We start from the raw sequence: 26,724 nt of genomic DNA, 5'->3' as shown, positions 1-26,724 counted from the left end.
AGCAAGAATAATAATGCAAACACCAGCAAAGTCAGTTCAGCTTACTCTGGATAGCACCATTCTCCGTCTACTACTCTCACAATTTGTGTGGTATATGCAGAAAACTGGCCTTGGCAGTAGCATTGACCTTTGTCCGCTAAAATAAAAGTTGGGTTGCATTCAGACATCACAACAGGCTGCAATTAAACAAGGTGTTCTAGAACACTGAATAACACCCAAACTGCTGTTTTCTAGAAGTCCCTAACTTTTTGTTCCTCCCAGAAGCTGAACATAGCATTCTTCTAGAACACATGGAAGATGCTCCTTGTCCTTGCATGTACATAGAGCATGGGGGTATTCCTAACACTTGAGCATCTGAGACTTTGTAATTCTGATGACTGCTTGTGTATTGGCTTCATGTGTCCTTCTGAATCCCATGTTTTCTCATTAGAGAAGCTTGTTATAATAGCACATGTCCCATGTGTACAGCATATTCTCTTGCACTCACCTTTTAAACACTTGCTCAGGGGAGAAGCAGGGGAGAGAACTAAATCTACATTATTGATTGCAGCCATGGAACAAAGAGATGATACTTTCTGATAAATTAATGAGAAGCAAAACAGTGTGATAATGGATATCTGGTGTCAAGTTACCTTCCATCCAATGCGTTTAGGACAGAGCAGCTCAAAAGTTGGACCTGGCATGGAAAATCTTGCTTCTGTCTTTGCAGACATAATGCCTAGTTATAGAGACCCAGTGTATATTTAGACAGAAGCAAGTCACACTGAGCTCAATATTCCCTATCCATCATCTTGCTAATTTATGAAATTAACATCTTCTCTGCTTTCCCATGTATTGCCAACACCATATTTATAAACTAGATCCAATAATATTCCAAGAGATTCTCTTGGTATAGTTGACTGAAACATACAGAATACATACCTATTAGCGTCCATTCCCATTTGGGTGTTTTTCTACTCTCCCTTGTAACTTACTAAAAAAAATGCCATGCAATGTACAGTGATGTATTGGCACTGAATAAAAACCTACTTTGGCTCGGGCACAACCTACATTGGCAAACGGCGTCTTAGACATGTCACTGTCAGGTTTGTTTTGTTTATAGCCAGTGCAGCAATCCTCCGGGAGTCTCAAATGGAAGCTTCTCCTTCCTCACTGTGTGTTTTGCAATTAGATTGTGAGATCTAATTCAGCGCGACGCCGGTCTTTGAATGGAGAGTATGTGTATGTGACAGAAAGGACATTTTACAAACCATGCAATGGTATGAGCCAGAAACTACTTTAAAGGCCAGACTCTAGGGAAATCGGGCAGATCTGTTTGCAGTTTTGGTGAAAAACTCCAGAGTTCCGTTTTTGCGAGAGCGGCCGGCAAGTTCAGCTAAGTGCATTGTGGGCTGGTTCGTTTGGCTTCATTAGCTCGCCTTCCCAATACTCCTGGGATTCTGTAGAGCTAAAAAGGCCAGCGGCGGTGCTTCGAGACAGAGGCAGGCTAAAACAGGTGAGTCGAGCGCACGCTAGTGGAGCCTCCTACGGCGTGTTATCTGTTAAAAACTCTTCTCCCCCCCTCCATCCCCAACTCCGGTCCTCGCAAGCTGCGCTTTGCACCTGCGAGGCGGGCGGAAGTTGTGCGGTGCCTCCCTCTGGGTAACCCGCACAAGATGGACGGAGCCGAAGCGGCGCGAAGGGCGGCCCTCGGCAACGGCGCAGCTCCCCCGCCAGAAGAAAGCAGCCGCTCTCCGGCGAAAAGGGCCCGCGAGGGGGCGGTACTCCCTCGCGCCTCCCGCGGCCTCATTGGCTCTTCTTTCGCGCTTATTTGCATGTCTCAGAGGTTTCTTTTATGCCTTTCTCCCCCCACGTGATCGGGGAGGCGGACGAGACTTCCTGTTTGGGGTCAGGGCGGGGCGGGGCGGGCGAGTCTCGCGTCTCTCTCCTTCCCTCCTCCCTCGCTCCCTCCCTCCCTCCCTCCCGCCCGCCTCGTTGTGGTCTCGCGCTGCCTGCTGCTCGCCTGGGCTCTTGTCAGTTAGTAACAAAATGGCCGCGGTGGCAGCAGCTCTGCTCCTGAAGCGGAGGACAGAGGCGGCGGTGGCGGCGGCAGTGGCGGCTGTGAGGAGGAGCGGGGGGCCGGTGCGGCAGCATCTCTGAGCCCGGCGGCGTCACCTGTCCCGCCAGCGGCCCAACCCCCTTCCCCTCCAAGGGAGAGCTCCGTCCGAGGAGCCGCCGCTGCCTCCGTAAACCCCGCTCGTCCCCTTAGAGAGGCTCTCCGAGTCCCTGTGGAGGGGAAGGAGGACGTGCGCCAGGGATTGCTGGATCCAGCGCCTGCTTGGGTGGATCCCGCTGGGAGAGAGACTGGCGGACCTCCCCAAGAGAAACTCAGCCGCTCGATCGCCCTGGGGATCTGTGGAAGCTGTCCCTGTGTGAGAGACTGGATTTCGCCTTCTTTACTGGGTTCACCTATGTTCGGCTCAGCGGGGTGGATCCTCCTGAGAGAAAGAAAAAGAGACTGGAGGACCCCTCCTCAATAAGAAGCCTATCGTCTGGATCCTCTTAGGATCCTGTATATGAAGACATTGCTGGAGCGCCCTTCCTCAGATCCATATATGAAAGGCACAGCCGGTGGATCTCCCTGGCATCTGTGGATCCTTGCCTTCTGAGACACTGCCTGGATCCTTCTCCCCCTTGGATCTTCCTGGGAGAGACTGTTAGATCCTTCTTCTCCTTGTGTTTCGCCGCCTCCCTTTTAGAGAGACTCTGCTGGGTACTTCTGTTTGGATCCCTATGCGAAACTCTGCTGGATCCTCCTGTGGCTCCTTTTTGTTTTTCTTAAGCTATTTCTCTTTAACCCTTTGGATGGGTTCCATTTTCTTCATTTTAATTTGCACTTTTGAAAATAAAATCTTCAGCAGCTCATCCATATAAACTGAGAATCTTTCAAACACATTTTTTTTTAAATCCCTGTTCTGATCAGCGACAGCGCGTAACGTTTTTCACTGTCTTGCATCCCCACAGTACATTTTTGCTGCAACCAGGTTAATTTAATTTTAAAGCAAATCCCGTGTGCAAAACTCTAGCCGTGGACTCCGTCATAACTGCGAGTTTTGCTTCACTGGAAATAAAAAAGCTTGTTTTGGAATTGGACCTGCATCTGCTGCACTTAACTCCTCTGGGCTGGAATCAAACTGGAGCTTTTTTAGCTCTTCTTCTTGGATACTGTTGATTTCTTGTCTGATTCCTCCTCCCCTTCCTCTGTGGCAGGTTTTTTGTTTATTTGGTCCCCCCCCATTTGGAACGGGCATAAACATAAAAAAAAACCCTGACTTTCTTGGCCGTGTGAGATTTTTTTCGTATTCAAAAATACGGGTACTTTTTTGTAAGTAAAAGCATTAAAGAAAGGAGCACGCTAGTGAAACTCCCAGACGCCAGACAAAATATTCACTTGTTCTTTTTCAAGGAGTCGAAAGCTGCCAAAGAGCCCTAGAAAGAAACGAAGCAAAGGTAAGAAGATGATTATTCCCATCTCTTAATGTAGAGGCAGGAGAAGTTAAAAATAGGGGAAGACCTTTTTAATAGTTGAGGCGATGCCCTTCCCCGTGCCCTATGTCCAGAACAGAATTGCTTCTTGTAATGTATTTCAAGTCGAAGTTAAAATATCTGAAGTTGGTATCTTCAACCCTTACGCATATTTTATGGAGATCCTGGTCATTACAGAGGGGGAAAGTACCCTACTTACAAAAATATAGAAGACATAATAAATTACAGAACTAATGTTAGTGTTTGCATGCTGTTGATAACATCTCATTACCATGTGATGTAATGTTTGGAAAATAGTGATAATTAGCCTTGGCAATTTGTCTTAGTTTATGTGCGGCTAGAACAGGAAGGATGATTGAATGTAACCAAGTGGACGAAACTTGAACTTCATCCTTGATTACCTACAGTCAAGTATAAAAAGATGACTGTAGATCCCTCTGTAGATCAATCTTTCTTATAAAGAATGTAGCCGTATTTGGCAACCATGTCATTCATTTTTTGGAATAAAATATTTTGTGTTTTTTTCCTCACAAGGCCAGTATTTTCCTCTTAGCTGTCATTTTGAGTAAATGGAATAAACTATTAATTTACCAACACATAAATGTAGAAAGCAGACATTAAGTTTGCTCCAAACCTTGCCAATAGACGTTTATTAAAAGTATTTGAATCCTCTTCATTTCATAAGTTTTTGTGGAAATTTAAGCATTGTATAAGTGGTGCAGCCATATAAGGTTATTTTGCTGAACTATAGAAAATTGTATTATAGCTTGTTTAACATACTGTGAATTGATAGATATTGGGAACCGTGTTTAAAAATGCACCTTGGAAAATGAAAAGTTTAATGTCATCTGCTAAGAGTGTTAATGAGTATGTGGGGGTCAGTGTGTGCAAATGTATAACCTCATTCCTTCCATAATAATCTTGACATTCTTATAATAGCAAGAAATTCTTACAGACACTGAAAGCTCATCACCTGTTCAAACTGGATGACATAAAAGACAGTATTTAGCATTTTTTAATTAACTTGGTTGCGTGCGTCATGTTCGACAAAGTAAATGGTTGGAATGTAGTAGATGTTTGCAATAAGAGCTTGAAGGGAATAAAAGTAAGACATCGGTATTTTTAATATTGCTGAGATACCTTAAAATCCATTCTAATATATTTCAACATGATTTTAACACAGTGAGGATCAGTTCTAGTTTGTTCTATATTTGTGGCTGTCAATATAAAACAGTAATTTTAAAAATTTCTCTCAAAATCCAGCTAGAGAAGAACAGAGCAACTTCTCTGTGTGAAACTCATGACTTTAAAAGAATCATAACTGGATATTGAAATTCCTTGGCATCATCTCAGTTACTAGAAATTCTTCCACATGGTGCCAAACCGCTTAGCTTTTCTAGCTACTAATAATCTTCTTTGAGCCTTGATCTCAAAATGATGCCTCAAATATTTTTAATTGCCATCACTGTTACAGGCATGATTTATTCTTAGTTATTTCCTTATCTGAACATATCTGTATACATTTTTTTCTGTACAAATGTATCGGAAAGGTTTCAGCTTACTACATACACTTTGGTAGAATATTCAGGAGGTTATAGTAATTTTTGATTAATGCCTCTTCATGTTGATTATTTAGTTATTGGTGTTAAGTGTGATGATGCTTTGTGTAATAGTTGTTGAATAAGGCATTACAAACTATGAAGGTTGCCACTTTGTCAGTTGGCATGCACCACATCTTAATACTGAAGCTACTTATGAACTAATTTCTGGCTGTGCACCAAAATAATAACCTTTCTTCATTCCATACAAGAACACAGTTTCACTATAGAGTAGATCACTGGTCAAGATTTAATGAACACAGGGAGTGGTTTCACTCCTAAAGGTACCTATTTCAGTGCAGTCATAAAATCAGGTACGTCTGCTTCCTTTAGGAATACTATGGAATATACAGTACAATTCTGAGAACAATTTCCTGGTAGTAAGCTCCACTGAATAGATCTGCTTAGGTTTGCCATCTAAATGGACTAAAGAGAAAATACTGAGGAGACCATACATCATTTTAAAAATGTAATACTGTCATAAGTAGAATTTTGTTTTTCCTGAGCTTGTTAGATAAGCTTGTGGTTTGCCAGTATCAATACCCTAAAATTTTGTGTGTATGCTATTTTATTCTTTAGCAAATGAGTGCTAGCTCTCAATGGACAGGTGTCCTAAGTCATTAGAATTGAAGTAGTGCATCCTCTTTTTAATTAGACTGTCTTTCATGACTTGAGAAATGCATCACAACCTTCTCAGCTCTACTATCTAGTGGGAGAGATGAAAGACAGGAATCTGAGTGGATCATATACTTTGTCGACCAAAGTCTTGGTGAGACGCTCTGTTCTAAAGAGAATTTTAGGCAGAAAATCCAAATTTTGACATGTTTCTATGTCTTTGGACTGTCTCATCATATAGTAACAGCAAAGAGGTTATCTATGTTGAAATACAGTTTCCTACAGGACTTGAATAGCTTCAAGACTGATTTCTGTTTTTATATGGAAGAGATGTTTTATTAATATTCACTTACTAGTAGTTTTTTCCTTGTTCAAAGTTTTTTTAAAAAATCATCTTTACAATCCATTGTTTATTCCTGAAGTTGGAGGAGATAAATGCATGCTTTTGGTAATACTTATAAATCGTCTTGGGCAGGCACAATGTTAGGGCAGTAATTAAACATTTCAGCAATTTTTATTACTTTGAGTATTAAAATCCTTCAATATCCACAATGTTATAAATTCAAGAGTCTCGTAGTCATAATGGAAAGATTGTATGTTCCCCTACATATTTTTAGTAGTTAGGTCTTCATTTTAGTAATGGAAGATAACTCTAGTACAGCATCAAAACAGCATAACTTGAATTGCAGCTGAAGACATTGCAAAATAATCCTAAAGTTTATACGTGCAAACAGTCCATATAGGAAAGTATAAACATTTCAATATATTCCCCTTTATTTCATCCTAAGAGTGAAAACACATTTCTGTGTATAGAGAGCTCAGCTTCTTTATTTACTAGGGAAATAGTTGCCATGGTGACTGCCTATTTTAGAATATTTAGAAATCTGAAAATACAGCCTTTGGAAACTCTCTCCCCCATTCCATTAATCAGAAATATATCTACTAAAACAGCAACATGAATGATTTGGCACTCAATTTTGGTGGCATAAAAATAAGACAACTCTGAGGGAGAATGGATAATACTTTTAAGTTACATTTAGTTACTCCAAGCAGCTGGTCTTGTTGAGATAAATATGCACTTTTCCCAATGCTGTCATCTGGCTTCTTTCCAAAACAAGCTGGAGGAGGAGGTCAGGGGTGGGGCAGCTTTCTACTTCAGGGAAGGAAGGCTTTAAGATGGAAAGAATGGTTAGAGTCCCTATGAGAACACTGCAGACTGGAGCTTATCTCCCATCCTATTTCTATTCACAGACATAATATATGCTAATTGTGTCTACTTGAAAATCTGTTTCTGACACTAGCTATGGAATTTCATACAAAAGTATTTTAAAAACCAAGATTAATACAGCCTGTCTGAGAAGCGCCTAAATTGTTCTGCATGTTATGAACTATAGAATATGATTACTATGAAGGCTGTCTAGAATTCATATTACTTATTGTGTAGGTTGCTTTCTGCTCATTATTACCACCGCCACTACTGCTGCTACTCTTACTACTACTACTACTACTACTACTACTACTACTACTACTACTACTACTGCAATTAAAATTCCGATGACAAGATAACATGCTTGGAATATTTCCCTTCTAGTTTTGAATCTTCAGGAAGGCGTGCATCAGACCATTTAGTGTTAGAGATGAGTGCCTGATGATTCTACAGTCTAGCCAATTTAATATCAGCAGAAGCCTTCTGGAGATAATGCCAGAGGTTTTCAGTCGCTTTATGAAAATATCGGCCAGGTCAAAAACATTTACAGAGGCAGTATATTTTACTGAATTCCAGTATGCTTTTGAAAACAGCCAATTTACCAGCTTTACAAGAGTTTAAATTTAAAATTTCTAGAAGGAAGATGTATCACACATGTTGTTTTGTCTCACTGCCCAATAATAAAGTTCTTATTTGTAAGAATATCCCATAGATGGTTTATTTCTAAACATGAGCGTTTAGGATCAGTGTATGCTAATATATAAATAACCTGGAAAAAAGCAGTTTATATGAGCATTTCATTAGTCTAACATGACAGTGAAAAGATAAATGTAACCTAACTTATGAAAGCTTTCTCAAACGATTGTCAAAGGGCTGTTTGTCATAGTACCATTTCATGCAAATTAAATTAGTAAAATAGTTTTTTTAAAGGCTAGAAAATAGCTGGAAAGTAGTTGCACAGATGGAGAGCTGGCTGACTTTTACTTCGTGTCACAGCCCCCGAACTCTTCATGGGCTCCTGATTTGGAGAGCCCCTGGCCTTGGTGATGCAGAGGGTTGTCGTCACCATGAAGTGGGAAAGCCTTATATATGTTTCTGGAACATCCTGCTTCAGAGACTTACAGTGCAATCCTAAGAAGCGTTACTCCGGTCTAAGCCCATTGATTTCAATGGGCTTAGGCTGGAGTAACTCTTCTTAGCACTGCACTACTACTAGGATTTAGAATTAAAACTATATTCAAAGCAATGTTTTAGCTTCTGAAATATGCACTGCCTTTTGAACAGATGCATTTATTCCAAGTAATAAAACAGTATATTTGATACGTTCTTAAAATTAGGATTCATTTCTTAAGTCTTCTGGGTCTAAAGCCAGTTCTTAGTTATTAATGGAAACATCTTATATACTCTCTGAGATACCAGCAGAAAAAAAATCTGGTTTGAATATTTGATACTTCCCTAACAATTCCATAATACTAACACTGGATGCTTATTTGGATGTGGGGTTTTGTGTCTTAAGAAAAGGCATAATTTTGTACAAACCTTGGGCTAAAGATCATTAAGAGTCTGAGGCAGTAGAAGCTTGTTACTAGAGCTCCTCTTGTTATATTTTACAGCTGTGGAGGGCTTAAGAGAGTGAAAGCAGTATCTGTGCTACGAAGTGATGTTTTATGGCTGGCTGCCCAGATTGTCTAGCTTTGCACACAGCTCTGTGGTTTGTCTTTGGAGGGCTGGAGAGGTGGAATGTATTCTTAATAAACAGCTTTATCTCTGCAGAATTGCTTTTCTCTGTCTTGAAATGGAGTCTCTCTTCCAATCTTCAGTTAATTTCATTTCATTTTTTAGAAGTTGTAAACTCAATATTAACCACTGAAATGTCTTTAGTAATTTGGGTAAAAAAATACTTAAGCTGCTGCTCATTATTCAGAGTGCATACATCTTAGGAGAGACTGCTCACAAAAGTGATTTCTCTTTTTCCTGAAATAAGAGTTTGATTTGCTTTGAGTCGCCCTAAAAAAAATTGATCCCTTCCCCAAGCTAATGTAGCATATTGCAGTCCAGGGAAACATGTGTGTGCCATGCAGAAATCTTTGTTATTAAATGCCTGCTGAACACTACCCATATTCTTCAAGCTGTGGAAGCTCCCCTCCCCCCCCCCCCGCCCCAGCAATCTTTCTTGAGTTGACTTATTCTGTTGTATTTAGAGCAGGATTTTCAATTTATTATTGAGAGAGACACCATTATTTTTTTCCCAGTAAAAAACAGTCTGTGCAGGTGTACTTAAAGGGCAGTGCAGTCTGACTGTTAATCCTGTGCACTCAGTCTTGTCCTAACCCTTGAGCCACACACACACTTTCAAGTTCAAGGATGCAATAACTTTTTAACCTGTATTAGATATGCAATAGGTACCCTAGGATTCTAGAGATCCAAGAAAGGAATAGCCCCTACAAAGCTGCTTTCCTGACCCCACCAACACCCCTCAGTCATCAGTTCCACAGAAATAATATGTAGCCATTTACTCAATTGATGGAGGAACAGAGCAAGTGTGTGCATATAGTTAAGGGAAGGGGCAAGGAAGGAGTTTATGCTTCTCCTAGCAACTTCTTTCATAAGGGGATCTGTATTTTTTGAGAACAAGGGATAGTGAGGATCTTCAGTAGCTTGCCACTGCTATATTTTGATCTTGTTTTGCTTAAAAGAATTTTATTAGGGTGATCCACAAATGGATGATCCTAAAGTTTAGTTTCTAGTATTTTTATAAACTGCTGGTTTTTTAGTATATCTTGAGGATGCATGTTCATACCTTCTGAAAGTAGTTACATTGCAGTATTATTTTTCCCTTACTTAGTGAGAAGTATAGAGTTGTCTGTAAATTTGATTTTAAAGACTTTTAAGTTTTAAAAACATCCATTCAAAGCAATAGTTCTGTGTTGCAAGTGTATTATGGTAGTAAAATAAGAATGCATCTCTAATATACATCATAGTTTTGCTTCAGTTTGGTTATTTTCCCTTGTTATTGGATATCACTTCACTTCTTCACTGTAGTTCTGCTGGTCAGCTTTATTGAATATTTGAACTACAGCCAGAGAAGATAGGATGACATTCCTCCACAACAAAATCAGTAATTTAGTTTCCTCAACCAAATTACAGTTAAGAAGCATGTTGAAGGTGCTATGGAGTTGGGAATGCTACAGTTTTAGTAGAAAGATAAATTCCTAATTTAAGCCATAATTTTTGATAAATGAACATAAGGTGCTTTTAACCTCTGGATTTAAACCTGTACCTTTAATGGAAATCTTCATCAGAATGAAAAATAAAGTAATACTGTATATAATTAAGAATGTTTTATAGAAACAGAACAGTAGATCTGAAGTGGTGGGATTAATTCATCTACTCATATGAGCTGGTTGGTTTGCTCAGCAGTATATTTAACAAATAAAAAAATCATCCGTTCCCATTTTAATAAATACATACTAATATCACTGCTAGCATTATAGAGTAGTATGAAGGCTGCACTAAACAAAAGACAATGGACTATGAATAAATATTCTATAATAATTTGTCTACATTTTGGCTTGCTGTTTTTCTCAAGAAAGCTAGCTCATACAGGAAGTTGTATTTAAATACCATTAAAATATTGTATTGTTTTTGTTAATGATTTTGTATATTGGAAAAGGAACAGATTGTTGTCACAGATATTGTTAGCTTCAGCTATTTCATTCTTTTAATTTCTCCGTACTGAAACATTCCATCCAGCACAAGTCTTTGTCTTTCTGCATGCACCTGCACTAATAATAATGGATGGTATCCAGTCATGTGCAAGGGGTTGCTCATCCCTCCTCCCAAAGGCTGTTCCTTGCACTGCATCCTAGGATGCAGTTTGTAAAGCTGTTCCTAGTTTTGCGGTGAAATGATGTTATAGTAGTCTCCACTGGAAAGTTTACCCTTCTAGGGGAATAATACCAATATACGCAATCACTTCTTTATCCAGTGTTGGTAGCTGTAAAAGCACAGGGTACTAATATCTTGTGCTGCACCATAGTACTACCAAGTTCTGTTATTCCAAATATGGTAGCACAAAGGTTTTCATTACTGTGCACTTCATAAATAGATAACTTGAGCAGAATTGGAATAATTTGCCTCTAGCATGATTAATACATCTGGAAGGAAAGATGATGATGCTGGATTATTCTTTAATGTGCAAGTAATAGTTAGTGCAAGTATTAAGACTGTCCCAACATATCTCAAGTTTGGTACATCAGTGGTACTCAAGATAAGGTTCTTGGCTGATTTAGAGATAATGGTGGAATGGAACACAGATGAGCAGCATTCCACAGAATCGTTCACCAACTCACCGGTGACAATGACACTTTTCTGCCTAGTGATTTCCTCTTAAGGGAAAGGAATTTGCTGCACTGTGCCTTAAAGAGTTCCATAGCACTAGGCCTGATGCTCGGCCACAAAGCAACTGCAGCTGTCTTCTGCCTCCCTTTCTGTCCTGATATGTTTTCAGTCAGGAAGAGTGGATGAAGAGAAAGAAACTATTCCCCTATGTTTTTTTCTATGTAGCAGGGAAGAGCACAAAATGCTTTTTGAGAAATGAAGTTAGATTTCTCCTAAAGCATTTTCAAACCTAGTTACTAGGAGCTTTCAGTGACATTCAAGCTGATCATATGCATATTCACTCAGAAGTAAGCCACATTGGGTTTAATTGAGCTTATTCGTAAGTAACTGTGCAAAGGATATCAGCCTTGAACATATGAAGCTGCCTTGTGTGGAGACAAACCATTGGTCCAGCCAGCCCAGAAATTCTTAATGGACTTAGGTTTCTGCCTTGTTCTGTGATTCTAGTCCTATTGCATTGTTAATTGGTTGTTTTGTGCTATCTGATTGCATCATTTTATTTTCTGTAATCCTCCTAAAGTCTCGGCAATAAAGGACTCATATAAATAAAATAAATACCTGTATGGGAATAAAATAACAAGATTGCTTAACATTTGAAACTTTTTAAAAATAAATCTTTGTAGTAGTTGTAATAAGAGACTATGATGGAATAGTGACAGAGCTACTTGTATAAATTATAAAGAAGTAAAACGATACTACAGATAAGTGTACTTTTCTGTTTGATATTCATTGAAGTAATTATGAAATGCTGAGGAATATATTTTACTAAATCAGGATGCCATGACCCATGTAGAAATTCAGATATTTCCAGTATACAGACTAAAACAGCTCTTTATTTTATCACATAGGCATGGATTTTTCTACTTTTTTTCCAGATTTGCTGTTACCCTCCTGTTGAGAATCCCAGGACCCCTGACATTTCATTGTGCCTTTTGTCTAGATCGCTAGGGGTCTGAATTTAGAATTCTTTCCATCCACTTAATGCATCAAATTCCATATTCACAATGCTTCTAACAAGAATGGTATTTAGAAAACTTTTAAAGGGTCTATTGAAATGACAAAAGAAACTGTCACTTCACTGAAGAGTTACTGCACATTTGCTGTTCTGATGCTGCTTTAATATTGTTTTAACGGGGGTTTGTTTCAAATATTTTCCCAAACAGCAAACTTTATATCTCTGCATATAGCATCAAAGCTCTCCTAAGTTTTAAGGAAGAAGTTCCGAACCATTTTATTCTGGGGCATATCCTTTAGTTTTGGGGACCTAATTGTACTGTGTTGTGAGAGCTCTGTTGCTTTTAAAAGTACCACCCATATAGAAATGAGACCAATTCAGTTATGTTCCTGCTGGATACGTGGCTTTGTTTGCGGAGCTCCTCCCTCCATACAATGAGAGGAAGATTTGTCCTTGCTGGAAGGATGACAATATGTTGGTGAGGAAGAAGAGAGAGCTTTTCACATAGCCAATAGGAGGCTAAGCCTAGTCTCCCTGTTGATAGACAGAAATAAATTAGTGTTGTTGAACCAATTGTTTGGTGAAAGTAGTATAAATTAAACATTGTGATACAGTGACCCTGTTTGCTTTAATAATCAGCACAAAACATTGTTACTGATATATCACACATTTAGTTCAAGTTTTTTTGTCTCTTGCTTTAAATCTTGTCAAGCAGTTTTCTACTTTACAAAAAACTGTAAAGGACCTTTTGGTTGCTATGGTGGTGAATTCTACTTTCTTATCATAGAATCATAGATTTGGAAAGGGTCTTACAGACCATCTAGTTCAACTCCCTGCCTAATGCAGGAACAACCTAAAGCACCCCCAACAAGTATTCATGCAACCACTACTTTGAAGACTAACAGTGAGGGGGAACCCACCACATCCCTAGGCAACCAATTCCACTGCTGAATTACTCTTAATGTGAAGAAGTTTTTCCAAACATCCAGCTGGTACCTTCCCTCCTGTTCTTTAAACCCATTGTTTCGAATCCTATCATCTTTTGACAACAGGAACAGCTCCCTTCCCTCCTCTAATTGACAGCCTTTTAAGTACTTAGAGAGCAATCATGTTCTCTCAACCTCCTCTTGTCCAAACTGAACTTTCCTAAATTCCTCAGTCTTTCCTTGTAGGGCTTGGACTCAAGGCCCCTCCCTGATCATCCTGGTTGTTCTCCTCTGCACCCGTTCCAATTTGTCCACATTGATTTTAAATTGAGGTCTCAAGAACTGCACATAATGCTCCAGATGGGGCCTGACCAATGCAGTATATAGTGGGACAATGACATCCTGTGATTTGGATGTTATGCATACACCCCAAGATTGCATTCACCTTTTTGCTACTGTATCATATTGACTGCTCATAGTTAGCTTCCCATCTATCCATACTCCAAGATCTTGTTCACACACACTGCTACCCGGAAGTGTATCCCTGATCTAGTATGCATGCTTTATATCTTTGTTACCCAGATGGAGAACCTGGCACTTACCCATATTAAATCACATCTGCCCACTTTCCCAGTGTGTTCAGTTCTTGTTGAATTCTATTCCAGTCTTCATGGGTATTTTCTGCTCCTTCTAGTTTAGTGTCATCTGCAAATGTAATGAGTAATCCCTTCACACCCTCATCCAGATCATTTATAAAAATATTAAAAAGCACTGGGCCCAGAACTGAGCCCTGTGGCGCTCTATGGGACGCCTCCCTCCAATCAGACATAATGCCATTGACAACTGTTCTTTGGGTACAGTTATCCAGCCAGTTCTTTATCCATCAAACCATCCTAGAGTCCAGTCCACCAGTTTACGCATCAGAATGTCATGCAAAACCTTGTCAAAAGCTTTACTGAAATCCAGATAAACTACATCGACAGCATTCCCGAGATCTAGTAAGCCTGTCACTCATTCATAGAAGGAGATGAGGTTGGTCTGGCAGGACCTGTTGGGGACATAGTGATAGTCTTCTAGTCATAGTTTCCTAGGAAGTTATTCCATTGTACAGAACTAGGTTCAAACCCCTACTCTGTCATGAAGCTTCTGAGCGGTATCAAGCCAGTCACTTTCTCTCAGCCTAGCCTATCTCACAGGGTTGATGTGCAGATAAAATAGAGAAGGAGAACTGTATTTCATTATCCAAGCCTCCAGATGTGTCTGCCTTGGTTCTGAACCAATGCTTTGAGGATGTGGTCAGGTTGCTAAAGCAGAACAAGCTGAAATTGAATCCAGGCAAGACAAGGGTGATGTTGGTTAGGAAGGCTGATGGTCCAGAGGGATTCAGTCCATTTGTCCTTGGTGGAATGAAATTGTTTTTTTCAGAGCAGGAGCTTGGTTGCGCTCATGGACCCAGCCTTACTGTTTGAAAAGCAGGTTAGCATGGTGGCCAGGAGCGCCTTCTGTCAGCAGCATCTGGTTTGCCAACCCTCTTGTACCTAGACTCAGCTGATCTGTCCATTCTGATCCATGCTTATGTAACCTCGTGGCTGGATCACTGCAATGCATTCTCCGTGGGGCTGCCATTGAAAACAACCCAGAAAGTACAACTGTTGTCAGAGGCTAGCCACTGGGAACATAGATTGCCCGTTTTGAAACAACTACATTGGTTGCTAGTCTGTTTCCAAGCTCGGTTCAAGGTGATGTTTATGACATTTAAAGCCTTTCACTACCTGAGATCCACAAAATTGAAAGACCGTCTCCTTCCATATGTTCCTGTGCACCAGTTATGGTCTTCAGGCAGCCATCTGCTGGCAATTGCAGCTCTTAGGGTGGCCAGTCCAGCACTGACCAGAGTTCAAGTCTTTTCTGTTGTGGCCCCTGCTTTGTGGAATGGGCTCCCTGAGGAGATGAGGGGAGCTTCCAGCTTGGAAACCTTGAGGAGGTGCTGCAAGGCCTATCTGTTTGCCAGGGCTTTTGAGGGGGTTTGATTGACAGGCATCTTTTAAGTGGGGGAGGGATGAATTTGGGTTTGTTACTTGGTTTTAATGTAATGTTTTAAATCTATTATTGTAAACTGCCTTAAACTGAGGAAAGGTGGGGCAAAATATTTTAATAAATAACTTATAGGCTGCCCTGAGCACCTGGTGAGGGGAGGAACATGCTAGAGTGGATTCTGGGGCACCTATTTGTATAACTACCTTTGGATAGTGTGGAAGTGGGAAGAGACTTGCTTAACAAGGTCTTGGTACCAAGATTAGGGAAGGAACATGTTGAAGCAGAGGTTAATTGAAATGAGATCTGCTAAAGTTAGTTTATCTTAGCTAGTCATCTTACTGTTTGTAATTTTTGCTATCCCAAGTTGAGAAAAAAAATGTGATTAAAAGATCTGAGCATCCAGGGTTGTCATCTTTTAAATTTGTTTCAATATGAAATTAACATTTTGAGACTATAAAGAATTTCAAGACTGAATAACTGTTGAGCTCACCATTCTGAAGAGTCGCCCAATATATTCATGGCAGTTACGTGGATTCCTCACTTTCTGTGCAGTGAAAACCCATGGGGTGGATGGGACTTATTTATATTTATGGAGGCCCACTTTATTTCAGTGCTGATAACAATAGAAGTGCTTTGGAGCTTCTCTCCTAGGATATCTTTGAAGTCATTGGCTTTTAAGCACCTTCTGTGATGAATATTATTTGTTGAAATTGCTGCTTATATGTATCCCCATAACAGCTCCTGAGTGATCTTTCTTGAAAAAAAGTGCAAAACCGGTGGTAGAGGTTAAAGTAGGGCCTTGAACCCTCTGCACTTTAATAGAAATAAAAGAAAAAGGCATAATCTCTTGGAGTGTGTCTAGAGGAGATACATATATATGCCTATTCTGAGTACATTGGTTCAGGCTCCTAAGTTCTCACAGGCCCAGTTTTGGCCTGCCACTCTGGGAATGGAATGAGCAGTCTTGTTAATTAGCTGCACCTGCAAGATTGTTCCAGACTAAAGTGCCCTTGGGTGGAAGGGAGTCTCAGCTCTGCACGTCCTCCTTTCCTTTTCTCAAGCTTAGTACACTGATAGCAAAGTGTGCCCTGATTGGCCGACATTACTAGAAAAGATGGCTCCTCACTGCACTCAACACACATCACACTCTCACTGGGACTTGATTCACCATTCTGTTTCTACTTTTATTCCATCAGCATGTGAGAGGCTTTGCTTCATGTCAGGCCTGAAATGACCAGAGCTGGCTGGCATGGTTTTGGACTTTTCTTGTGAGTATGAGCAACTCAAACCTCTTCAGAGAAAAGCAAGCTTCATGTCTAGATGGATAGTTTTAGCCTGAAATAGATAAGTTGTTTGTTATTTTATTGCCTTTGCTTGTGCCTTATAGAGTGGTTCCTGCACCCCTGCATACACTCTTTGAATTAATAAACAACCATTATATTTAAGCCTATGTCTGGAGTTTCTGACCAGCTGTGTGCAAATCCACCCAGAGAAAAAGAACACAGACTGGGAAGTCTCAAACAAACAAGGGGTTTCAGTCCTCCAGGAGGGCTACTAGGGGTTCTGAGTGGCTGTGAGCAGCACTTGGAAACAGTAGTTAGAGGCTTTAACCTCTAAATAATCCCACGGCTGCCATCATATCTAGAGGAGACCCAGGTTCAAACTGCCATGGAAGCTTGCTAGGTGATCTTGGGCCAGACACACTCTCTCAGACTAATCTACCTCACAGGATTGTTGGGAAGATAAATTGAAGGAGAGGAGAATGATGTTAGCTACTTCGGTTCCCCATTGGGGAGAAAAGGTGGAGTTTAAATAAATATAATATCAAGGCTTTCAACTGGCATTACTGTTATGGTTGCCTAGCAATGGCCACTGAGGGAAACTGTTTCCTAAAACTACAGGCACTACTTCTATTATTTGTTGTGTGTTTATTCTAAACCTTGACTGAATTATTTTTTTTAAGATAACAGATTTTTCTGCAAACCTGGGACTTTTCTCAGGTTTGTAGAACAATTTTTCTTGTCTATTCATAGCTCCAGTCTTTGCATATAAGATGTATAGTTCTGGCCACACTGAGAATTAGATATATTGATAGGAAGTTCTAAATTTCCTGTAATATGTATAATTTTCTTGACAAGCAAATTAGACTCTCAGTTTTGCTTTTCTATCACTATCTTTCTTTCTAGTCCAGTATCTGTTTTGTCTTTTCATATTTGTGTAAGCCTGGGCAACCATTTTATTTAATAGTGTTGCCCTATATAAATACATGTATTAGCTGATAGAAATGAAGAATTTGAAACTCTTATGCTTGTACATCCTTACCCACGACTATGTGTATTCAAAGTTAAGTTTTTTGTGAAGATAATATGAATTCTATAATCTGTATAAATTATGCACATCAAACAAAATTTTCTTTTATTTTGCATAATTCTGCCAGGGCTTGTTCTTTTGCATAATTTTTGGTTTTTCTAGTCATTGGAAGATAAGGGCACTATACCCCCCCCTCCAAATCAGCTACCTCTCTAGCTTCTGCAGACATTGTTCACACTCTTTTAAGCATACCGTTTAATCATGAGTAAGAATATTTTTAATTGAAAGCTGATAGTGAACTTAATTTTGCACTCACCATTACATTTGAGCTTAGCTGCGCTCATTACAGAATTGTAACATATATGCAATCCTGCTATTAACATGCCCATACAAGATTTTTTAAAAGTGTGAATACTTTTCGATGACCTAATTAAGGTTACCTGAATTGCTATAAGACTTTTGGACCTATTAACAAGAGCTTCATTACAGGCAAATGTTAATAGCCTTATACTGAGTTACATTTCTTACTTGTATAACTCTCCTTCAGTTTAGTTTGCCAAATTTAAGCAATTTAGACCATGAAGCATTCTGTTCCAGCTTTTCCCTTCCGGCTGTACTTGTTTTGGAAAGTTTCACGGTAATAGTTCAACCATTTCAAAGGAGAGACATGGGAAAACAAGCTGCTTTAGCACTTTCGTCTTTTGGAGGAAATCGTTGCTTCAAAATAGTTCTCTGTAAAAATCTGCATGAGTTGCTCTAAATAGTGCAGCCAACTCTGTCACTGTGGTTCTTAAAGTTTAACATGACTATCCTTCAGTAGGCAAAACCAGATACCTGGGTATACATAGGCTCTACACTTCCATCTTGCCTAGTTTTGTCTCCTGGGAAAAGAAGTAAACAAGCCCACTTCATAATACTGAGTATTATGGTTCGCATACTGGAGGTTATTGATCCAAATCTTGGAGGAGGATGAGAATGAAGAGACTAGGCATGTTGGGGAGCCATGTTTGATAAATTGTTAATGAAGAGAGCATTATGGAATCAGTGGTCTGTTGAACATAAGTTGTTCCTTCTTTTTCCAAAGTGCCTCGTGGGTGAGAATTTGGGGTTAAGCATACTTGAAATATGAAGCTTTGCTGCAGGAGAGGCTGGGCAAACATCTGAGAGAATCGGAGATGAGGTGGCTATAGTAGGAAACCACCTAAAAGCAATGGTATGAGATAACAGAGACAAGGTGGGAAGGAATTCTTTTTGGCTCCAGTACCTAGATGGAAGGAATGGGTTTGTGTGTGCCTGTGGCCTATAAATGGGAAGGAGGAGGCAGTTCTTCATATGCAAGGGGATGGTGTTTGTGTTGAAATTACTGGAGAACTTCTGAATGCACAGGAGATCGTGTGTGTATTGAAGTACCTATGCCTGGAGGCGCTGGAGTGGGATACTGTGTTCCTTAAAGTCATTCTAAATTTGGTAGGATAGTAAAGGATTTTTTCTCACTGTTACAGAAGCCCATCTGCTACAACTGAAAAATTGTCCAAACATATGCAAATAGAGGGAATATGTTCTTGATTTTGAGGGCTCTTTTATCTTAAAGCCAAAGCTTCACATTTGGGCTTCAAAATAAACAAATAGTAGTGATGTGTAATACAGATGGGGTTTTTATCAGTGCTTTTGTAATCACAAGTCTAAAAATATGTAAACACTGAAGATCCCTAATATCTTTTCATTTTACTGCTAGCTGATTACATATGGATATGTCAGCACAAGCTACTGTTTGATAGACCACTTGGAGATTCCGTTTTATTATTTTAAGCATATTTAAAATACATGTATTCAGATATGTCATTATGTAAATCAGTTATGAAAATTGAGCTCTATTAAAATTATAGTATCTTTTTCTGACTTAATTTGAGCTTAAACTCAGAAATAATAAAAATAGTTTCATTGTGACTAGCCTCATACTTGCAACTGACACATTAATTCAGTGGTGTTCAAAATACATTGTATTTTTAATCGAGAAAATGTTTGTGACTCTCTGATTAGCTTTGAGAGATTCTAATTAAATAATGCTATATCTAGGCAGACTCTGAAGTTAAGTGCTCTTTTAAGTAAACAGATCAAACTATAGATAAATTACTTGTAAAAAGAGAGAGGTGGTGGATTGTAGTTTTCTAGCAAGATCCTACAACCTTCATATTAGTTTAATTTTCAGTTGTATCTTCTAATAGCTTGTTGTAATACTCAAATATTCCTGTCTACAGCTAGAATGGAGACATTTCCATAAAGGTGTTCTCCAGAGTTTTGAATGAAAACTTGATGCAGCAGTATTAGAAGAGGAAAAACTAATATTTCTCCCTCTGAGGTGGAGGACATCTTGATGGCCCTATTAGAACAACACACAATTGTTTGTTCCTAATTGAAGCAGTGACAAAGAAGAGAAAGATGTCACAAGGGATCATCAAGGCCAAGTATTTATTGATGACATCGGCGAAACTGATGGGTCTACTGATTCCGAGTATCCATGCCATCCAGTGAGGTTGACTACATACAAGACCCTTACAGACTTCTGAGACCCTTCCAACTACAAATTATGAACAAGAAAGGTCTTTCCATTCAGTTCCCCCTCACAGTAAAAATAAATAAATAAAATAATAATTTTTTTAAAAAGCTTCGTATGGTGTACACCTATGACCAGCCTTCTGCAAGGAAAGCAACACTGCATCCCAGTAATGGAACAGGTTCCACGGACACTGGTCTCTCCAGATGGGGAGCTGCACTAGAAGATCCACCAGTGCAAGGTCATTAGTCCAGCAGTGAGAGGAGACCCTCTGTCAATCTACTGGAGCTTTGGGCCATTTATCTAGCCCTACTACACTTCAGACCACAAATACTAGACGAACACGTTCTAATCAGAATAGACAGCATGTCGACCAAATTCATCAGGTGCTTCCATCTCGAGGACAAAGTAACTGATGTGTTGACATCACAGTGGCCAAGCATTCTGCTGTTTGCCTTCCAACCACTCCGATTCTCCTGAAGCCAATCAGGAAGATAAGAGAAAAAAACAAACAAACAAAGCAGAAATCATATTGGTAGCACCCTACTGCCCTCAACTCCCACAGCTCTGCTCTTCAACAGCTGTCAACACTTCCACCACTGACTTCTCCAAATCTCTGGATATGCTCCAGCGATGCCAAGTTCCGCTACATTTAGCTGCATGAAGAGTGAACAAGACACTCTCGGCTAGGTTATTCTCAAGAAGTAACCGACATGTGACTGGCCTATAGGAGACAGTCCACTAACAGGATATATAATGCATCATAAAAAGCCTTCACAGGAGATGCAAAAGAAAAAGGGGCTAATGTCATGAAACCCAAAACCAGATCCATTATATACTTCCTACAGGTTGGTCCTGCAAGCGGTCTCGGAGCCTCAATCTTAAGATGTCAGGTCACAGTCTTAACAACAGTACTGCTGTGGTACTAGGGTCTGAATCTGTCCAGACACCTCATATATGTAGCTCCCTCTATTGTTTTACTCTGAAGGATCTGCCACAGATTCACCAGTTTCTGACTTGGAAAATGCATACAGTTGTGTATGCTGTTACCAGACACCCATTCGAGAGCCTGTCAAGGAAATTCCTCTTATGTGCTTGAGGGCTTTGTTCCTCTCTGCAGTTTCATCTGCAAGAAGGGTATCGGAACCGGGTACCCTGTTAATTAGCTTGAGCTACGTATCTTACACAAGGACAAAGTGGTCCTGAGAACAGATCCTACCTTCATACCAAAGTGATCTCTCCCACATATCACTGGAATTTTGTCTACTATCAGTTGACCAAATACTTTCCATCCCAAAGAAGAAATGTGGCATGCTCTGGACATAAGACTTATTCTAAAAGCATTTCTTTATGGAACAGAGCAAATCTGGAAAACATCTTCATTTTCTCTATATCCTCACTGAATAAAGGGATGAGGATGTCTAAGTCTGCCAGTAGCAGTAACTTCAAGGCATGCATTATCGAAGCACACAAAATTTAAAAAACTAGACATACAAGCTAGGATTACTACTCACTCAGTATGAAGTGCTGCACCAGCACAGCATTTGCCAGACATGCTGCCGTTAAGAGATTTGCAAGGCAGGTACTTGGTCATCTGTATCTACCTTTATTAAACACTATAAGCTGAACACTTATGACTCAGCTGATGCAGCGTTTGGCAGAAAAGTATTACAACAGTTACAAACTTGCAGGCAACAACAACAACAACAACAACAACAATAATAATAATAGCAACAACAGTGCACTTACCTACCACTCTTCTAGACAGATTAGAACTCCACTCAGAGCAGTGAACAAAGTCAGTGTTATCATTATCCCCACAATTTGGCTGGGATTGAGTTAAGTGTGAGCTTTTACGTCCATCAGTATAAGTCAACATCTGTCAGTTATTCCTACGGAGAAGCACAAGTTAAATTTAACTGATCATTTATTTACTTCATTTATAGTTTGCCTTGTTAGCTGAGACTCGAGGTGGATTAAAGCTAAAAACAATGCGATAAGGACAGGACAGTGATGATTCAATGGAAGCAGTCACCACTGACAGTAACCCAAATTGGGGGAGGGGGAGCCATTATGCCTTCTTTCCATCTGAAGACTTCCCGGAGTTTCCAAGGTGGTAATATGCTTGCTGTAACCCCCACCCCTAGAAACTAAGTGAAAGAGGTGGGCAAAGGCAAGGCATTGTTCAAGCATTTCCTCTATCTGCTCTGCTCTCTATTGGTTGAAAGCCTCTTCAAGGCTTGGAAACCATATGCTGTTTGGGAAAATTAGAGCAGATTTGGCATCACAGGCCTACTGTGTGCCTTGTTCATCCTCCACCATTGAGAGGGTGGGGGCGGTGCAATGACACTGGAGAAATAGTCAGACTACGCTGTTTTTCCCCAGTTGTCAAACTTTATAGGCCAGCTTTTGTACAATTCTGTAATGCCAGAATGTAATGTAGTACTTGAGAACTGCCACATAGGGTGGGGGAGGTGATGTAGTATATTCAAAGCCCTAATTTCCACAACCTCTTCTTTTACTGCACCTTAGCAGCAGAGAAAGGGAACAAGTGGGGAAGGTGATAGGAGGCGCAGGAGTATGGGGATATGGAACTATATGGTAAGATATTGTAAGTAATAGAACATGTATGTGGGGAAAGGCTGAATAGGAAAGGAAAGGGCTAGGACTGTTAAATTCCAGAATGTGCACCTCCCATCAGTCAAGTTAAGGGGCTATTCATTTCTCTAGAATAAAGTTGTCCCCAAGTGGTTGGTCTACTTAAGTCTCTATGCAAAGAATGCTTAATGAAGTGTACAGTTCACACAGAGAAAATCAATACTACAGCCAGTTTAAACCAAGCCAATTTAACCTCCCAAGAGAGACCTGCAACATTTCCTTCCTGGAGTGAGTGTAGGAACATCTGAACATGTGCAGTGTGAGGTGCTGCAGTTGGAAAAGGAAATCACAGAATCTCTGTGGCGTATGCATGGTCTTTGACAGCTGAAGGGACTTCCAGACTTCAGCAATGACTTGCTTAGCAGAAATATGGCACGTTTTCTCTTTTTTAGTAGAGAAGAATAACTAAAAGAATTCTAGAAAGGACCATTATTCTTATGGTCCTTGCATTGATTGTCTCTTGCTTTGGAGAATTCTCTCCCAAGTATGGCTCATGATTGTCATTTGCACTAATCAGACATTTTTGATCAAAGCTGTCCTGCAATTATTAATTTTGAAATATCTGATGTTAATATTTAAAATTCAATCATACTTTAATTAGAGGAATTCTTAGTTTTTCTTTAGGCTCATCTGAGAGTACAGTAAATCCAGAACTACCAGTCCCAGAAATCCCTTTTCTGCCTACCCAATTCTCTGGTGGCTTCCTTACAGCTGTAGTCTTTCTGCTTCTCCTTGCAGAAACTTCTTTATCACCCTTAACAGAACCTCTTGAGCAACTATGTAGGGTACTTATGTTAATAGTAAAGCCGATAACTAGGTGTTAAGAAAATTCTTAGGTATCCAGCACTGTAAGTATGAGTTTTCTGAAAACATTCAGCTATGTACTTCTCGCCCTGTGATATTCTCTCTGTTTAGAGAAGCACACAAGTAGAATTAATGGCTTTCTGTGTTTTTTTCTTATGTAGGAATTGCTCAGTTTTTAAATAAATGCTTATATATTTCTGGAAGACAGGGCTGATAGTGACTGGGCAAAACAATATTTTTTTATAAGATGAAAATGGGAATTCATGTTATTTGCTTGCTAGGTAGTTTGCTCACAAACTGAAGCTCCTAAATTTTGACTACTGAACCCAAATGTTTGGTTGCCAAGTGTTCACACCGTCCCCAGTGGGGGGAAGTTAGTCTTGTCTGCGACATCACATTGAACTGGGGGGCATTTGGAGCATTTCAACAGGTGAGGTAAGGGATGATTCCCTACATCTCTTCCCAGTTCCTCACACCTTTGTGGCTTGTCTATGTCACTGTGCATTTTTGAGGCATTTTTATGTATTTTGTCTCTGAAATGTATCATGATGCAGATGAGAACCAGCCTCAGTTGCAGAATCCCTGTGGTTAAAGGATAGTTTTTGTGAGACATAGGGTGGTATTCCTAGAAGTCAGGGGCTTGCCACCTTTGATTTGCTAATCCTCAAACCCCAGTGCCAACCTCATAATATACTATGCAACCAGCTGTGGATGCTTGATGTCAAAACCCAGGTATTTTCTGCAGATGTGAGCCGTTACATTTTAATTTAGTGTCTGATAGAGGTTTTGAGGGGTTATAGGTTTGGCTTTAATGTACTGTGTCAAGTTCAGATTTCATTTTGGACCAGATTATCTTTAAAATTGGAAATTTAAGTTTTTATTTATTTTTTAATTTTATTATTTGATTTGATTTCTAGTTCACCATCCCCGCAAACAGGCTCAGGGTGGGTTACATCAAACAAGGATACAATTAAAAACCACAATAAGATCATCAGAATTTAAAACCAACAGTAAACATTTCAGTTCATCAATACAGTTAAACATTTCCAGATACAATTCCCAAGATTGGTTCAAGTCCAGCATCCACCCCTGCTAGTAGTACACAGGGGGGAAGAGTGGGGTGGGGTGGGAGGGGGTCAACATTTTAAACAGGATTAATTTAAATTAAATCCAAATATAAATGGGGAGGAAGATAAGAACACTCCCCCAATAACTTATTGGTAGGGAGGATGGAAGCAGCCTTTTAAATCAAAGTTAAATCAAATGGGAGGGCAAAGTAACAAAGCAGCCCCCCCTCCAACAGAAGACTGGTAGGGAGGCTCATCAGATGACATACACAGCAGCCTCAGCTGTATGTCTGGTGGAACATCTCGTTCTTGCAGGCTCACTAAAAGAAATAGAAGATTTTGGCAGGCCCAAGTGTCTACAGACACTCAGAGTTCCACCAGATTGGGGCCAGCACCAAAAAGGCCCTGGTTCTGGTTGAGGCCAATCAAGCCTCCCTGGGGCCAGGGACCACCAATAATTGCTTATCAGGTGATCTAAGTGCTGTCCGGGGTACATACGGAGAAAGGCGGTCCTGTAGGTATGCTGGTCCCAGTCCGCTCAGGGCTTTATAGGTCAAAACCAAGACCAAGTTGAATCTACTAACTCACTTCTGGTAACTGAGGAACTGTTTTGATTACAGGAAGACTTCTGAGAGTCCTCACATAGCAAAAAGGAGTACTTGGCTCTGGCCTATTATAAATGAAAATTTTAATTAGGTTTGAATGCTTAAAATCCTGTAGACTTTAATTTTAAATAATATTTTGTCTACCCTCACAAGAATAATTTGCCGTAATTTTGTTGATGGAATATAAAAGTGATACACTCTGCTAAAAATATCTGGTGGAGTTAGATGCACCTCTTTGTAGAAAGAGTTTCAGAAGAATGGTGGCTCTGCAGAAAATATGGTGAAAATGTTGCTTTATTTGAAGCTGGAGGGGTTATTTTTTCTTTTTCCCTGGGAAAAAATTAAAATTGGGTGAAACTGAAATATATGCAGTACTGACCTTACTAGCAAACCCAAGCTGCTACTGGGTACAAAGCTCCCAATTAACCAACAACCTGGATGGGGCGGGGAGGGCAGCATGGTTCAAGGCATGAGAGCAAGACAATGGGCTGTTCATCTGATGTAGGAGTGAGGCATTTGTTATCCTCCTTTCTCCCCACCTACCTCCAAGAGAACCATTCAAGGAGCAGAAAAAAAACTTGGATGGGCATCTCCCTCTAAACTGCTCCCACTCCACAGCAATCCCTTCTGCAGAAGGGATGATAGACAGATGGACTCTTTTTCTAGCAATCCCTTCTGCAGAAGGGATAATAGACAGATGGACTCTTTTTCTAGCACTATCTGACCAGCAAAGACCACAGGCTCCCAACCATCCGACTTGGAGCCCCATACCCACTGTGTACCCCATTTAAAGGAGTGGGAGGTAATATAATGAACTCTGAGGATTGCTTGATGAATTTAAGGAGACATTTTTGATCAACATGATGCCAACACAAGAGCATCAGAGCAGGCATTTTTCTTCTCAAAGGAGAAACTGCGCACTCATTATCAAGGCAATGAGGCTTCCTGAGCTATCTGACTACACTGCAAAAGACCCTGAAGAGGGATCCCAGAGTGGCTGTTGCAAAAAAAAGGGAGTTATCTGTTGATCCAGATCATCAAATCTTATGTTTGCCTTCCTAGAATATTTTGAAAAAGAAATTAAGGAACAATGGACATTTTCACTGTCTCCGCATCTCCTTTGTCTCACAGATTTCATTCTGGGCATGCCAAGAAAGCATACCTGTTCCTCTGGAGCCACCTGATCCAAATTCCTTTAGTTGATATTCCTGTAGGAAACTTTATTTCTTGTGCTTTGGTCCTGAAGGGACAGAAAGTGTCTGTTTGGCACTATGCAGGGCTAGAGATGTGCACCAAAAAACAAACAACAAAACACGTGGGAATTCAGGATTTTGGAATGCCCACAAAAATGTGGAATTCTCAGAATTCGGTGCAGATTCTGATTCAGTTTCGCTATATCAGTGAAATTTGGTTTAAGTTGGCCATTATTACCTATGGAGAAATCTATGTGAGGAGCTGGGGG

General features: G+C 40.0%; 1 protein-coding gene across 2 annotated transcripts in view; it reads left to right on the top strand.

Moving 5' to 3' along the window:
* The first annotated feature begins 2,031 nt into the window (after positions 1 to 2,031).
* TNRC6C (trinucleotide repeat containing adaptor 6C) overlaps positions 2,032 to 26,724 on the top strand; it is a 169,011-nt gene continuing 144,318 nt past the window's right edge. For both annotated transcript variants that reach the window (XM_054975961.1, XM_054975960.1), the window contains exon 1: positions 2,032 to 3,489. The gene's annotated coding sequence lies outside the window, so the exon portion shown is untranslated. The remainder of the gene's footprint in view (positions 3,490 to 26,724) is intronic.

The sequence above is a fragment of the Eublepharis macularius genome, chromosome 4 (genome assembly GCF_028583425.1).
Source record: "Eublepharis macularius isolate TG4126 chromosome 4, MPM_Emac_v1.0, whole genome shotgun sequence".
Taxonomy (NCBI): domain Eukaryota; kingdom Metazoa; phylum Chordata; class Lepidosauria; order Squamata; family Eublepharidae; genus Eublepharis; species Eublepharis macularius.
Note: the sequence above shows the minus strand (reverse complement) of the source record. Positions and strands in the feature narration are given on the sequence as shown.